Genomic DNA, 13,606 nt, shown 5'->3' on the forward strand with positions numbered 1-13,606 from the left:
ACTAATTAAAGAAGCTAAAAAAGAAAATACAATAATGTAGGGAAAAGTGATGCTTTGAGACTCAGAGAGAAAAAAAATGAAAAAGGCTTTTAAAAAAAAAAATACTTTATATACCTTTGGAATTTACGCTTGAAATGCGGTCGCATTTCAAGTTTGCGGCCTCGCATTCCCTCCGCAAATTCCACTTACCTGACGTGGCAATGGCTGATGGAGGCGAGCAGAGTTGCGACCGCATAAGTGAGATGCGGAGCCACAACTTGCTTGCAAACTTCATGTTTTTACATTGGTCACTGCCTTTTTGTGGGGTGAAGGTGCGGCCGCAACTTTTCGACGCATCCAGATATGTGGTGCCGCATCAAGGCCGTAATTCACCCCGTGCCTTTGGTTCTTGTTTCCTTTTCCAATTTTTCCAAGAGTCCATTTTTGTATTTGTTTTCCCCTTCACTTCCTTGAAACCTTGCATCCTACACACATAAACAAACATTAAACAAAAGACTTGGGTTGCCTCCCAAGAAGCGCTTAAGTTAACGTCGCGGCATGACGATTACCAACTTTACCTCTTTTCCTTCCATTTGGAAGATATGAATTTGCGCCCGAACTTTGAATCAAGATTCCGGTAGTGCTCGTGAGGCAGTGGTAGGAAAGCAAGGAGGCCAACTCTCGAGTATCGCATTTTGCACTTTTTGGCCTTTAAGTGAGGAATGTCATTTTGTCTTCTTGGCATAACAAACTTCAAAATAAAAACACATTGGTTTTCATCACCAAATTCCTTCATAGGCTCAGGTGGTTCAATTTTCATATCGCCCTCCAAGCACAATGTTGAAAAATGGTTAGAATGGGATCCAATGAATTTTAAACTTGCACTATATTTGACATCCTCACTCCCAAATGAACTAGAGTCAATTTCAACATTTTCCATGACACCGATTGACTCTAATTCCCTTTCTTCTCCGGCATCTGCAATAAGTATAGAGTTGGTTGGCGGATGTTCAATTTTTGATTTCTCACAGTGAAGCTCACTTTTTCCTTCAAATATGGACCTTTCTTCACTACTTTCAACACCCTCAAGTTGGTGAGCATTATGAGCCTCAACCAATAATTTCATTTGATCCTTCAAGGTGTGAATAGCTTTGTCGTTGCAATTAATTGCTTGACTCAAGTCATTAAGTGCTTGCTTCAAGCCCTTAATTGCTAAGTTCTACGTTTCCACCAAGGATGGTCCCCAACATGAGCATTATCCTCTCATTTTGAGCATTTGAGACTTCCTCCACTTCCATATCCCTATCATCCTCAAAATCAAAAGTAGAATCGTCATAGTAGGGGTTCGGGGAAGGGAAGGACAAATAAGCACAATTAGCCCAATGACCATTTTGACCACCACACTTATCACAAATACTCCACTCATAGGTTTGGGATTGTGCCCACAATCCGCTCCCGGGGAAATTCAAACAATTTTGCCATGAATGTGGTCCTTCACAATAAGGACAAGGGTCATCAAAGTATATCCTAGCTGAATACTTAAAAAATAGTTATGATGACACGATAATACTATATGTGTACATATAATGAAAATACGACTAAGGGAATTAATAAAAAATAAGATAGTACATGTATGATATGCGCGTATGAAAATAGTATGTTGGTACACCCATAATAAAGGAAAGCAATTAAGACAAGATGTAAAATTATATGTATTAGAAATATATATATTGTTTTCAAAAGAGTACGTAAGTATATTTTAGAAAATGAGGTATAATATGATTGTTGTATTTAATGTATACTAAAGATAAGTATTTATAATATAACATACATACGTATGCATGTGATGAGAAAATGATTAAAGGTATTTAAAGTAAGAATAGTATACATACATGTAAAATAGGACCTTTGTATATAAAGTAGAGTGTATACCTTGTAGCTCTTGAAAATACTTAGACCACTGTACTTGGATCCTAATATGATTTTCTCGTATTAAATTTGCGAAATTTGGGCCTGCTCATGTTAGCACTAAATAAAAATGATTGCCCATGAAATATGCACCTTACCCTTTTGAAACCCCTATTTAGATCGCTAATTTTATTAAATTGGATTTAAATGGAAACGTTAGTTCGATGAGCAATGAACTTAAAAAGGATTTTTTTTTTAGTTAATTTCCTTTAGTTGGAAATCATTTTTTAACCTGAAAGTGCATAAACAAAAGCTGAAAATCATTTGGCGATTATCATTCTAACAAACCTAAGCCAAGATTAATTATCCAAAGGGGAGAGGGAAAAGTAGTGACTAAATTTACCATCATCCTCGATTGGTTTATACAAACCCAAACACAAACCAAGTACTGCATATGTACAAATAGCAAGTTCACAAAGTGTTAGTCGAATGATATAAACAACATATACAAACTGATACGAAGGTGGGAAATTGTGAAAAGAGGAAGGACGGAGACTCAAGACGCGAATGAGATGAGACTGCTAGCTCGAACAAAGAATACGGCTGTTGATTCTTCAGATCTGGGCAGAGGTTGGAGTTACTACAACTCCAAAGATACTCCCAGCCACGTACATGTACATCAATAAGAAGAAGAAAAAGGTTAGAATTGTAACTTGATCTGGAAAGATGAAAATCTATAACTAAGCACGTAAGCTCTAGCAAACTTCTCAGAACCTTAGTTATGAATCTCAATACCAAACATTCAGATTTCAAAATAAGCAAATACTGTCAATAATTTTACATCAAGTTGTAATCTGGATGAAGAAAAAGAAGAAGAAAAAAAAAACAGGTGGCTAACCAACAAACTTGTACCATATTCATGGTTAGCTAGGCATGTAAAGCACTCAGGAAGATATAGTAATTAGACCAAGTATTCTAACACACTGTTACGGGCATGAGAAGAAGATTTAGCATATTCAAGTGATTCACATTCAGAGCATTCACATGCTTGCAAGACAGTAAGAATTAGTTCAGGTAAATACTAATTACCTATGATAATCTTATATTTCTTTTGCCATGTTCATAGCATTGTACTGTTAAGAAAACTGACTAAAGGCTGTACAACCAGTTCGGGTTTCAACTCACCAAGCCTACAGATAACAGCTTAAAGCAGGAAGAGGCTAATCTATTCATGTAGGACTGATTAAGCACTCTTAAGATCAATACAAGGCACAACGACTCAATAAACTCATCATCTTCACTTAATTGAAAAGAGAACACACAAACAAATGCTTGAATGAATACGACTACTACTCCTAGATTTATTCAAAAGGATTACTAATCTTTTCTTTCAACTAGAGGAGCTACACACCAACAGCTATCTACTTATCTCTAACCATAGATCAATTAGATTTCGGATATTGAACTCTTTTTTTTTTTCGATTCGTACTCACTGCCAGACTACTAGCCTGAGACTCTTTTTTTCATATTAACTCGTTTTCACCTTTCCGAACATCACCCTTTAGTCTAGCTTAAGAGTTCTAAAATAGAAGATCAGAAACTCCCTGCTTAATCTAGAACTGAAACAGTCAAGTAAGACAAGTATTAAAATTTAAGTGGTTAACCCAAGTCCATCTAGAATTCTAGATGAATGATGAAAACAAACAAAATTTACAAAATTTGGATTCAAAATTGACTTGACCTGGACAATGATTCATCCTAAAGGTCATCTAAACCAGCAACAACTAAATACAGGTAGACTACAGAATCCAAATAAATAAACAGCAGGTTATTATGCAATCTTTAAGATTTTCATTGTTAAAAACCATTTTTTGAGACAAGAAAACCTCTGTCGTTAACACTCAAAAAGAGACTAAACGCAAGTCGATTAGTTGATCTCTTATCAGCAAACTGGACACTAACCTATGTTTATAAATCAATATAGAAATTTCAATCTAGAAAGGATAAATCAACGCTTCAGACACATTTTTTGAAAGAAAACAAAGTGATCTATGCTTATCTATATTATACATAGTTCATTAGAGTGATTAATTACCTTAACTGAACTATTTAAGCTTTTGAACCAAAACAAGGAACTTCAAAAGGACAACTGTTCATCCAAACATGCTGTAAAGATCTGGTTTAAACGTTAAATGAGTTTAAGTCAAAACAGAGCTAACATGTTTTTACATGTTCAAGCTTCTTATTAGGAACCAAAAACATTCACACTCCTTCAATTCAAGACCAAATTTAAACCATTCTCCAAAGGAGAGTAGTGACTTAAAAATGAGTAAACAGAGATGCATGCATAGCTTATATACAAGTTCTAATAAACTCAAACAAACAAACTTGGGTCCAAAAAAAAAGGAACAAAAAAGAAAGTTGGGAAAGACATACTCATTTAAGCTTAAGAGACTAAGAATAGGATAAGTCCCAAATTGGAAAAAAACTATGACAGAGCTCTCAACTTAACTTAAGTAAAATCCAGAACCTATCTTTGAACTAGATATTCAAACTTAAACTTCAAAGCTCATCATTCAAAATAAATCCCAATCAAAGAGTTCTGTTTTAAACTAAGAGAGGAGACAAGACAACAACTAATCCCCCCGAACCCAAACTAGTTTACAGATAAATCAAATGACCAGTAATTTATAATAGTAAGCAAGCTGAACATAAAAACAAGAAAATGAGCTTAAAACTTAGCAAAGCTGACCCTTCTAAGTTTTCAAAACACCACATATGCTGTCCAGTTTGCCAGAAAGGCGGTAAACCACCCACAGATAAAGACTAATGAAATAAGCCATGCTTTACGAAAAAAAAAAAATAAGGACGTAGCAACTTTTGACGAATGACTGAAACAGAAAATTAGCCAAGCAACAATTCTTCTAAGTATGATTAGTCATTTTACACTAACTTACAACAAACGACGAGCAAACACAATCTAGCCAACTAAACCAAATAAACGATGAGAAATACTTGACAACTACATTTCTACTTTAACAAGATTAAAGACGAAGATAGGACGAATGTGATTACCTTCTCCGTGACAGCGAACTGAGGCTGTTGTCGTCGTCGAGTCTCCGAATCCGCTTCAAGCAATCCTTGCTCAGCCGAGAACTAAAGAGGGGATTTCGACAATCAAAGCTTAGAGCGATAATCAAAACTTAAAACAAGATTTTTCTGAGAATTCGAGTTTTTTAGCAAAGGAATTTATGAGAGGGAAAGTTTATGAAAATAAAAGGGATTTTTGTGGTTCTTTTTTTTTTTTTTTCCGATTGATCTCCGCCCCTTAACAGCCCATAGAGGGGCTGTATTTATAGCCAAAGGATGGGGTTAACGGCTCCCTCAAATGCTGAATTCGAATTTTGAAAGAAGAAAAAAAAGGAAAATTTCTAATGACTGGAAAAGACAAAATTCTGGTCAGGAGGAAAGGAATCACCTTTCCAGATAAGATTTGATGGCTGTGGATTCGTTGGGACTCCGAATCTCGCGGGTATGACAGTTGACGAACCTTTACCCACCGGGTCGAATAAGAGTCGACCTCGAAACCGACGGTTCATCGCACTCCTCTTCCACAGAGGTTGATATGATCCCCTACTGGCTCCTTTAGAGACGTGGTAGCAGTGGAGGCGGCTATGGCTTCGAACCAACGGATTTCGATGTTTTTGGGTTAAAGAGAGAGTGGGGTGCTTGGTTCCGTGGTCTGATGGGCGTGGTCGTGGTGGTGGTGGTGGTGGTGGTGAGGTGACGGACGTGACGGGGTGGAAGAGAAAGAGATGAGAGGAGCGTTTGGTTATGGTTACAGATGAAAGACTGATTAGGGACTTAGTTTAGGTGTTGGGCCGGGTCGGGTCAGTGGGGTGGATATTGGGCTGCTGAATATTGGGCAGGGGCGTTTAATATTGGGCTGGGGCGTTTGGGGTTAAGGGGATTTAATTTGGAGTAGAAGGGAATTGGTCCAATGTTTGATAGATGAATTATTTTCTAATCAATTAATAAAAACATGCTTCTTTGTCCTAATTAATTCCCAAAAACGTGTACATATGAAAATTATAATACAAGTAATTTAATATACGTATTTAGTTTAAAATAGAATAAACGATGATTAACATAGTAATAAATAGGATCAAAGGAAAAATGTCAACACCAATATTGATATAGGAATATCAACACTATTTTTGAGTGATTTAATTGTAAAGCACGATGTTTAGTATTTTTTTTTAATTATATATAAAAAAAAATAATGATGTTTCGGTGATTTTTAAGAAACGATAGAAATCTTTCTTAGTTTTAGAGAAATAATATCTTAAAAATAGTGTAGTAATTAGTGAAAATATTCCAAACTCATTTCTGGGGAATTTTCACGACTGAGAAGCATAGTGAAATTAATTAAACGAGAAAGGAGGGCCAAAATTGGGTGTCAACAGGTATATCTCCTTGACGGTCCATAAGTTCCATGCCATCATCGCTATTAGTGTTGATTATCTCTTCATATTCTTTTTCTTCTTGACGGGTTAATTTTGGTAGCCCACGATTTCTTCTTTCTGCGTTGATCCAATCCCTGAATAAGATAGAAATCTCCAAGCTATCTTGTGCTAATGAATGTCTATGATCTCCGAGTTGAAATCTTGCCGCGCTAAAAGCTGCCTCCGAAGCTACTGATGATGATTGAATAGTTAGGATATCTCGAGCCATTTTTTAGAGTAATGGAAATGCCTTGCCACGCTCCCTCCACCATCTGTATTGTTTCTAAATTGAATTTTAGATTTACTAGAAGAACCAGATTTACTAGAAGAACCAGATTTACCCTTACTACTACGGCTAAAAAGGTTAGGGATTTCGACAGTTTTACCTAGGACCGGGATCTTAACTTTTTTAGACATATTATCAAAGTATAATAAAATAAAATATGAAAATTAATTGAAAAAAAAAAACGCAAATAAAATGCAAGAATTAAATAAATTAAAGGATGGAACGAGTGTACCAAACGTCTGCGTAAAAGCAGATGTAACCGTAACTGTAAACGTTGAAATTGAAATCATGTTACGTGAAGCTTGAAAGTTGCTCCAAAATTCAAATATTGCCCACTTCACCAAAATAATAATAATAATAATAATATTTCACCAAATATTAGAGAGAGTTATAATTGATAATAAATATTAGAGAGAGAGATAATTGGTTGATGATTTGTGTGAAAATGAATAAAAATGAAGAGGTATTTATAGTTTAGAATTTGGATTAAAATGCAATTTATTAAACTTTGGGGGTATTTTTTTTTTTTTTTTTTTTTTGCGGAAAAAGGGACTCCAACGGTTGAAAATGAGATCGTTGGAGTCCCAATTAACGTTAACTTTTGTTTCCAGTGGTCAAACCCAGCGGCTGGGCCCCACCTCCAACGATCAAATGCTGACCACCTTTAAAAAAAAAATTAAGACTAACGTTTTCAGGCAGGGCGGGACCGGTCAGCCAGTCCGGTAACGGGCCTCGCCGGGACTTTCCGCCCCCTACCCGTCTTCCTTCCCCCTCTGCCCGCTCCCCCATCGTTGACCAGAATGGGGACGGTCTGGTGTCGGACCGGGACGGACACGGGGCGGGTCCGGGACTGTCCCGTCCCCTCTGACACCCTTAGTGGGTTGTATGTTTGGTTTGTATTCAGGAGGTCTCAGTTGAGTTTTAGGTTGAACTTGGTGAAAAACCAAAATTTTGCTGGTCTCTAGTGTATCACACCTGCGGGTAAAGGGGCGCACCTGTGGGCCCTCCTATACGGGATTTGGTTCGTAGGTGTGAGTATCTGTGGTCAGGGGTTGGCCGCATCTGCGGACCTTCCCCCGCATCTGCGAACTTCCCTAACTTAAGTGAGGCCGCTTCTGCGGCCAATTTTCCGTAGATGCAAGATCGCACCTGCGAGGAATGGTCCGCATGTGCGGGATCACTGGATCAGAAAGTCCTATTGAATGCCATATTTTCCAACTTCGAACCCCATTCTCCCTAAATCATTTCTAGGACCTAGTAGCTCGTTGGAAGGGAAAATGAAGGTTTTTCAAGGTAACTCATTGGGGTAAGCTTTCTATCCTTGTTTTATGATTTCATTATAAATTAATTAAGGATTTTCTTGATGGGAAACTTGTTTTGAAAGAGGATTTTGTGACTTCTAAACCTTTGGTTAGAAAGTAGTTTTTCTTAACTAATCATGTATGGTTTTGGAAGGATTTCCTAGTTTTTTGCTTGATTAAGCTTGGATAAACTATTTCTAAACTCTAGACTTGATTTCAAAATGGATTTTCAATGGATTAGTTTATGGGTTTTGGAAGAGCGCGGGCCCGACAGGTTTGGAGTGGCTGACTAGGTTGTTTAATGTCATTTTTAAGACGACAATGATGCCCGAAGAATGGAGGTCGAGTGTAATGATCCCTCTATACAAGAACAAGGGAGATATTTAGAGTTGCAACAACTACAGAGGTATCAAGCTGCTAAGCCATACTATGAAAGTGTGGGAAAGGGTGGTGGAGATGAGGGTAAGGAGAGGCGTGTCTATTTCAGAGAACCAGTTCGGATTCATGCCGGGACGCTCAACTACTGAAGTCATCCATCTTGTGAGGAGACTGGTGGAGCAGTATAGGGAGAGGAAGAGGGACTTACACATGGTATTCATCGACCTAGAAAAAGCTTACGACAAAGTTCCAAGAGAGATCCTATGGAGATGCTTGGAGGCTAAAGGTGTACCTGTGGCGTACATTAGGGTGATCAAGGACATGTATGAGGGAGCCAAAACCAGGGTAAGGACAGTAGGAGGAGACTCAGAGCACTTTCCAGTTGTGATGGGGTTGCATCAAGGATCAGCTCTTAGTCCGTTTTTATTTGCCTTGGTGATTGATGGATTGACGCGGCAAATTCAAGGTGAGGTGCCATGGTGTATGCTTTTCGCGGATGACATAGTCCTGATCGACGAGACTCGTAGCGAAGTTACCGCTAAGCTGGAGGGTTGGAGACATACTCTGGAGTCTAAAAGGTTTAAGCTGAGTAGGACCAAGACAGAGTACTTAGAGTGTAAGTTTAGTGAAGCACCTCAGGCGGCTGGCTTGGAAGTGAGGCTTGGTACCCAGGCCATCCAGAAGAAAAGTAGTTTCAAGTATCTTGGGTCTATTATGCAAGGAAGCAGGGAGATTGACGATGATGTCACACATCGTATTGGGGCACGGTGGATGAAATGGAGGCTTGCTTCCAGAGTGCTATGTGACAAGAAGGTGCCACTACAACTTAAGGGCAAGTTCTACAAAGTGGTGGTTAGACCGACTATGTTGTATGGGGCGGAGTGTTGGCCAGTTAAGATCTCTCACGTTCAAAAGATGAAAGTTACCGAGATGAGAATGTTGAGATGGATGTGTGGCCACACCAGGAGTGACAGGATTAGGAATGAGGATATTCGGGACAAAGTGGGAGTGGCCTCGGTGGAAGACAAGATGCGAGAAGCGAGATTGAGATGGTTTGGGCATATGAAGAGGAGAGACACAGATGCCCCACTGCGGAGGTGTGAGAGGTTGGCCATGAATGGTTTCAGACGAGGTAGGGGTAGGCCGAAGAAGTATTGGGGAGAGGTAATTAGACACGACATGGCGCAGTTACAGCTTACCGAGGACATGACCTTAGATAGGAGGGTTTGGAGGACCCAGATTAGGGTAGAAGGCTAGTAGATAGTCTCGTTATCCTGTCTTATTAGTAGTCGCATTATCGCAGTATAATTTCTTGTGCTCTGATTTCTGCTATTATCTGTTATTTCCTGTGCTTTGATTATCCTATGTTATCTGTGTCGCTTGCGTTATTTCATTTCCATATCGCTTTGAATCTCTTAGCCTTATCTGACCTATTTTTATGCTTTTTTTATTGAGCCGAGGGTCTTTCGGAAATAGCCGTCCTACCTTGGTAGGATTAAGGTCTGCGTACACTCTACCCTCCCCAGACCCCACGTTGTGGGATTTCACTGGGTTGTTGTTGTTGTTGTTGTTGTAGTTTATGGGTTTTCTCCAAAATTGGGAGTTTTGATAAATTGATGAAATTAATGCTCATTTGAGATTAGATTTGCATGAAACTTAGGGTGGTGATTGTTTAGACTTCGGGGGAACTAATTTTCCAACAAATTTTTTATTTTTCCCTTGTGGGCCCGGGGTCACTTTTCTAAGGTTATTTTTTAGTTGTTTGAGAAGTATAGCCATATGAGTGTCCTTAGACTCATATACTAACGTACAATACTAAATTGATAGACTTTGATCGTTCTGGGACGGTTCGGAAAGGAAAGGCTCAAGTGGATTGATTTGTGGCACATGTTCGTCTTTGAGGTAAGTTACGGCTTACCTTTGTTAGACTTCGATTAGAGAATCATATGTATTTCGTAGGTGTTGACGGGGAAAGCATGATAGGCATTCGGGCATGGTTGTGTTGATGAATTCACTGGTTTGGTATGGATGCTGTTATGTGGGCTTGTCGTCATGTTTGCTAATACATGTGTTAGTTGATTGATCTGTTTTGTCATTTGATTCTCATTCATCTCATGGAAAGGAAGGGCTGAAAGTAATGACTTGAATGGTTCAACATTTTTGGCATGCATTATTTGATTCTATGATACATGTTGTTATATCTCACTTACCTCATGAAAAAGGAAGGATGATAATAAAGCATTGAGTTATGATTGTTAACTCATTCATCTTTGGCATTTGATACCTCACTTAAGACATGGAATAAAGATGGATAATTTGGTCGACTCGAGTTGTGATTAGCATTTGTGGCATGCATTGTAAACTCCATGATTGAGTTGTTGATGATTTGATTCCATGCATGGCATACATCCCATATTTCATATGTGATTTGATATGATATGTGATTTGACATGATTGTGATTTGAAATGTTGATAAGTAGAGAGTGTAGCCTCCGAGGTCTTTCTCGGAGAGCATAAAAGAGAGAGAGAGTGCTCGTGATCTGAGGTCTTTACCGGAGCGAGATGAGTGCCCGTGATCCGAGGTTAATTACCAAAGCGAGACAGTGCTCGTGTCCAAGGTCATTTGCCGAAACGAGGGTACATGGACTTCGCGGGTCCCCCATGGGCCATGGCTTTGAGGCATTTCCCTTAGTATGTGTGTACGGTTTTGAGAGGAGGCTTGGGGACATTGCATAGCATTGCATCCCATTTGTATTGTACTTCATATCATTGCATAGCACATTATCTCATCGAATTCTTTGTTGGTGATTTACTTGATTGTTGCTTGCTTATTAAGTGATTACTTAGAAACTTGGTGGACTTATGGATTAGAAGCTTCCACCTAGTCTATGACCGGAGGATATTGAGATATATTGTGATTATTACTACCATGGACTTTTACATGAGAAAATGATTTGTGACTGTACTTGACTGCTTATCTGCTCTACTTGTTAATTTCTTCCTGTTTATATGTGTTATCTAATCGTTGTCGGCCTATGATGTCTACGAGTACTAGTGTTGTGCTCATGCTACTTTTGCTGTACTCCGCAAGTTTGATCTAGGTTTGTGTTCGAGACGTCGTGACTGATCCCGAGGCTATCATCAGAGATGTTTGGGTGAGCTACTAGCCAGACCTATTACCCGGAGTCTCTTCTTATGCAATCTGTCTGTTTCTTTTCTATAGACAGTATTTATTTCAGTGTTGAGTCAGTATTTTCATTTTCAAACTATGTATTCCATTTGGAAGCTCTTGTACAAGTTTAGACCAGGTTTTGAAAATTTTATTGATTAAAGTTTTCTTCTGCACTTGTTTACGTTACAATATTTGTTGATTGATGTTTCGGTGTACTAAATTTCCGCACGTGTTTTAAAAAAGAAGTAAATGATTTGGGGATGGTTCGCCTATCATGAGGGATAGTGTAGGTGTCATCATGACCCGAGAATTGGGTCGTGGCAACAAGTATCTTCCACTAACTCATCTGGATCCTCCTTTTTCCCCTTTATTTATCGATTTTACACTTTGAAGAAGAGAGGTGGATAGAGAATCTCCAAGTTTAGATGTAATTTCGCATACCAAAGTATTTTCTCACATCCTACTTGATGTGATACTGCATTATGGTACAATCTTATTGGGTACATAATTTATGTATAAATTAATACAAGTAAATATATTAAATAAGAGAAGTATTTGAATATTTAAGTATGCAGAAAATTTTGTAATAAAATTAAATTTGCTTTGCTGAATACACTTGAGGACTTTACGTTTGTAAAAGCTGTACAAAATAGAATCAAGATTTTAAGATAGTACAATAGTCTAATTTTAAGATATTTTAAAGTACAATAGTCTAATATAAAAAGTTTGATTTGGATTGTCCCTATCACCTTTTCCTTGCCCTCATCCTCATGTAATAGGATTTAAAAAAAAAAATAGATTGTTGGATGTTAAACACCAACAAAACTATTTGACCATAAAAGTCACAAACTATTTGACCATTTCACTTAATCACATGAAATAATAAAATTTTATCTGAAAATATATGTCTTGTATTTATTTATATAATATAAGTAATAGATGCAAGTATTTTTTTCTTAAATTAGAAACTATTAAGGGAGGGAGTATAAATTTGGAAAATTAGTAGCCTCAATGTTTTCATTTTTAAGCCAAAGTGATATCATCAAATTAAGTAAATAAATATTAAATGGTGAAAGCTAATAAGCAAAGATATGACGAAGACATGTGCCCAACACCTCTTCACCTACTCAAACATCTCATTTGCAGAATTTCAACATTCCACAAAATTGTTGAAAGAAGTTAATGGTATGTTTTCTTTATTTTGTCTTAAAAGCAACCTAAGTAGATAGAAATTTATCTATTATCGGGTTCGAGCTTCGGGAGGGAAAAGATTTTCGTTAAAGGAAGTGTTTCTCCTTTAATGATCCTTTCGCAAGGCGAATGAGGATTAGTCAGGACCTCACAACAGGAATCAAATATCGGGGCGAGAAACAAAAAGAAAATTCCTACTAAGTAATACCAATCAATAAGGATATAATTATAGATTTATTTCGACACCTACAATTCAATTAAGAAAAATTAATAATCAGTGCGGTTGGGCCTATCGGTTTTCAAATAGGGTAAAGTACATATATATACATATTAAGGAGAAATATTTACGAAACGTGACGATAGTTTTTTAAAAAATTATTTTTTTCGCTCAAAAATTTATGTATGAAATGTGTATATCTCGCTCAAGGCTTAAAAAGTTCGCTCAAAATTTAGTGTATGAAAACGGTATGAAAAATGTATGAAATGTGTATATTTCGTTCAAGGGTTAAAAAAACCGCTCAAAATTGTGTGTATGAAAACGGTATGAAACTTGTATCTCGCTCAAGGCTTAGAATTTCGCTTGTATTTTCATATATAAAGTTCATGTTAGATTTCTGTAAAATTAATACAACTACAAATATTGTATACAACTTTGATACAATACTCAAGACTTAAAATAAATACTCAAATTTTTGTGTATGAAATGTGTATATGTTGCTCAAGACTTAAAAAGTTCGCTCAAATTTTGTGTTTGAAAAACGTATGAAATGTGTATATCTTGATCAAAGCTTAAACATTACGCTCAAAATTTTATGTATGAGAATGGTATGATATGTGTATATCTCGCTCAAGACTTAGAATTTCATTCATATTTTTCGTATATAAA

Source organism: Lycium barbarum, chromosome 5, assembly GCF_019175385.1.
Source record: "Lycium barbarum isolate Lr01 chromosome 5, ASM1917538v2, whole genome shotgun sequence".
Lineage (NCBI taxonomy): Eukaryota > Viridiplantae > Streptophyta > Magnoliopsida > Solanales > Solanaceae > Lycium > Lycium barbarum.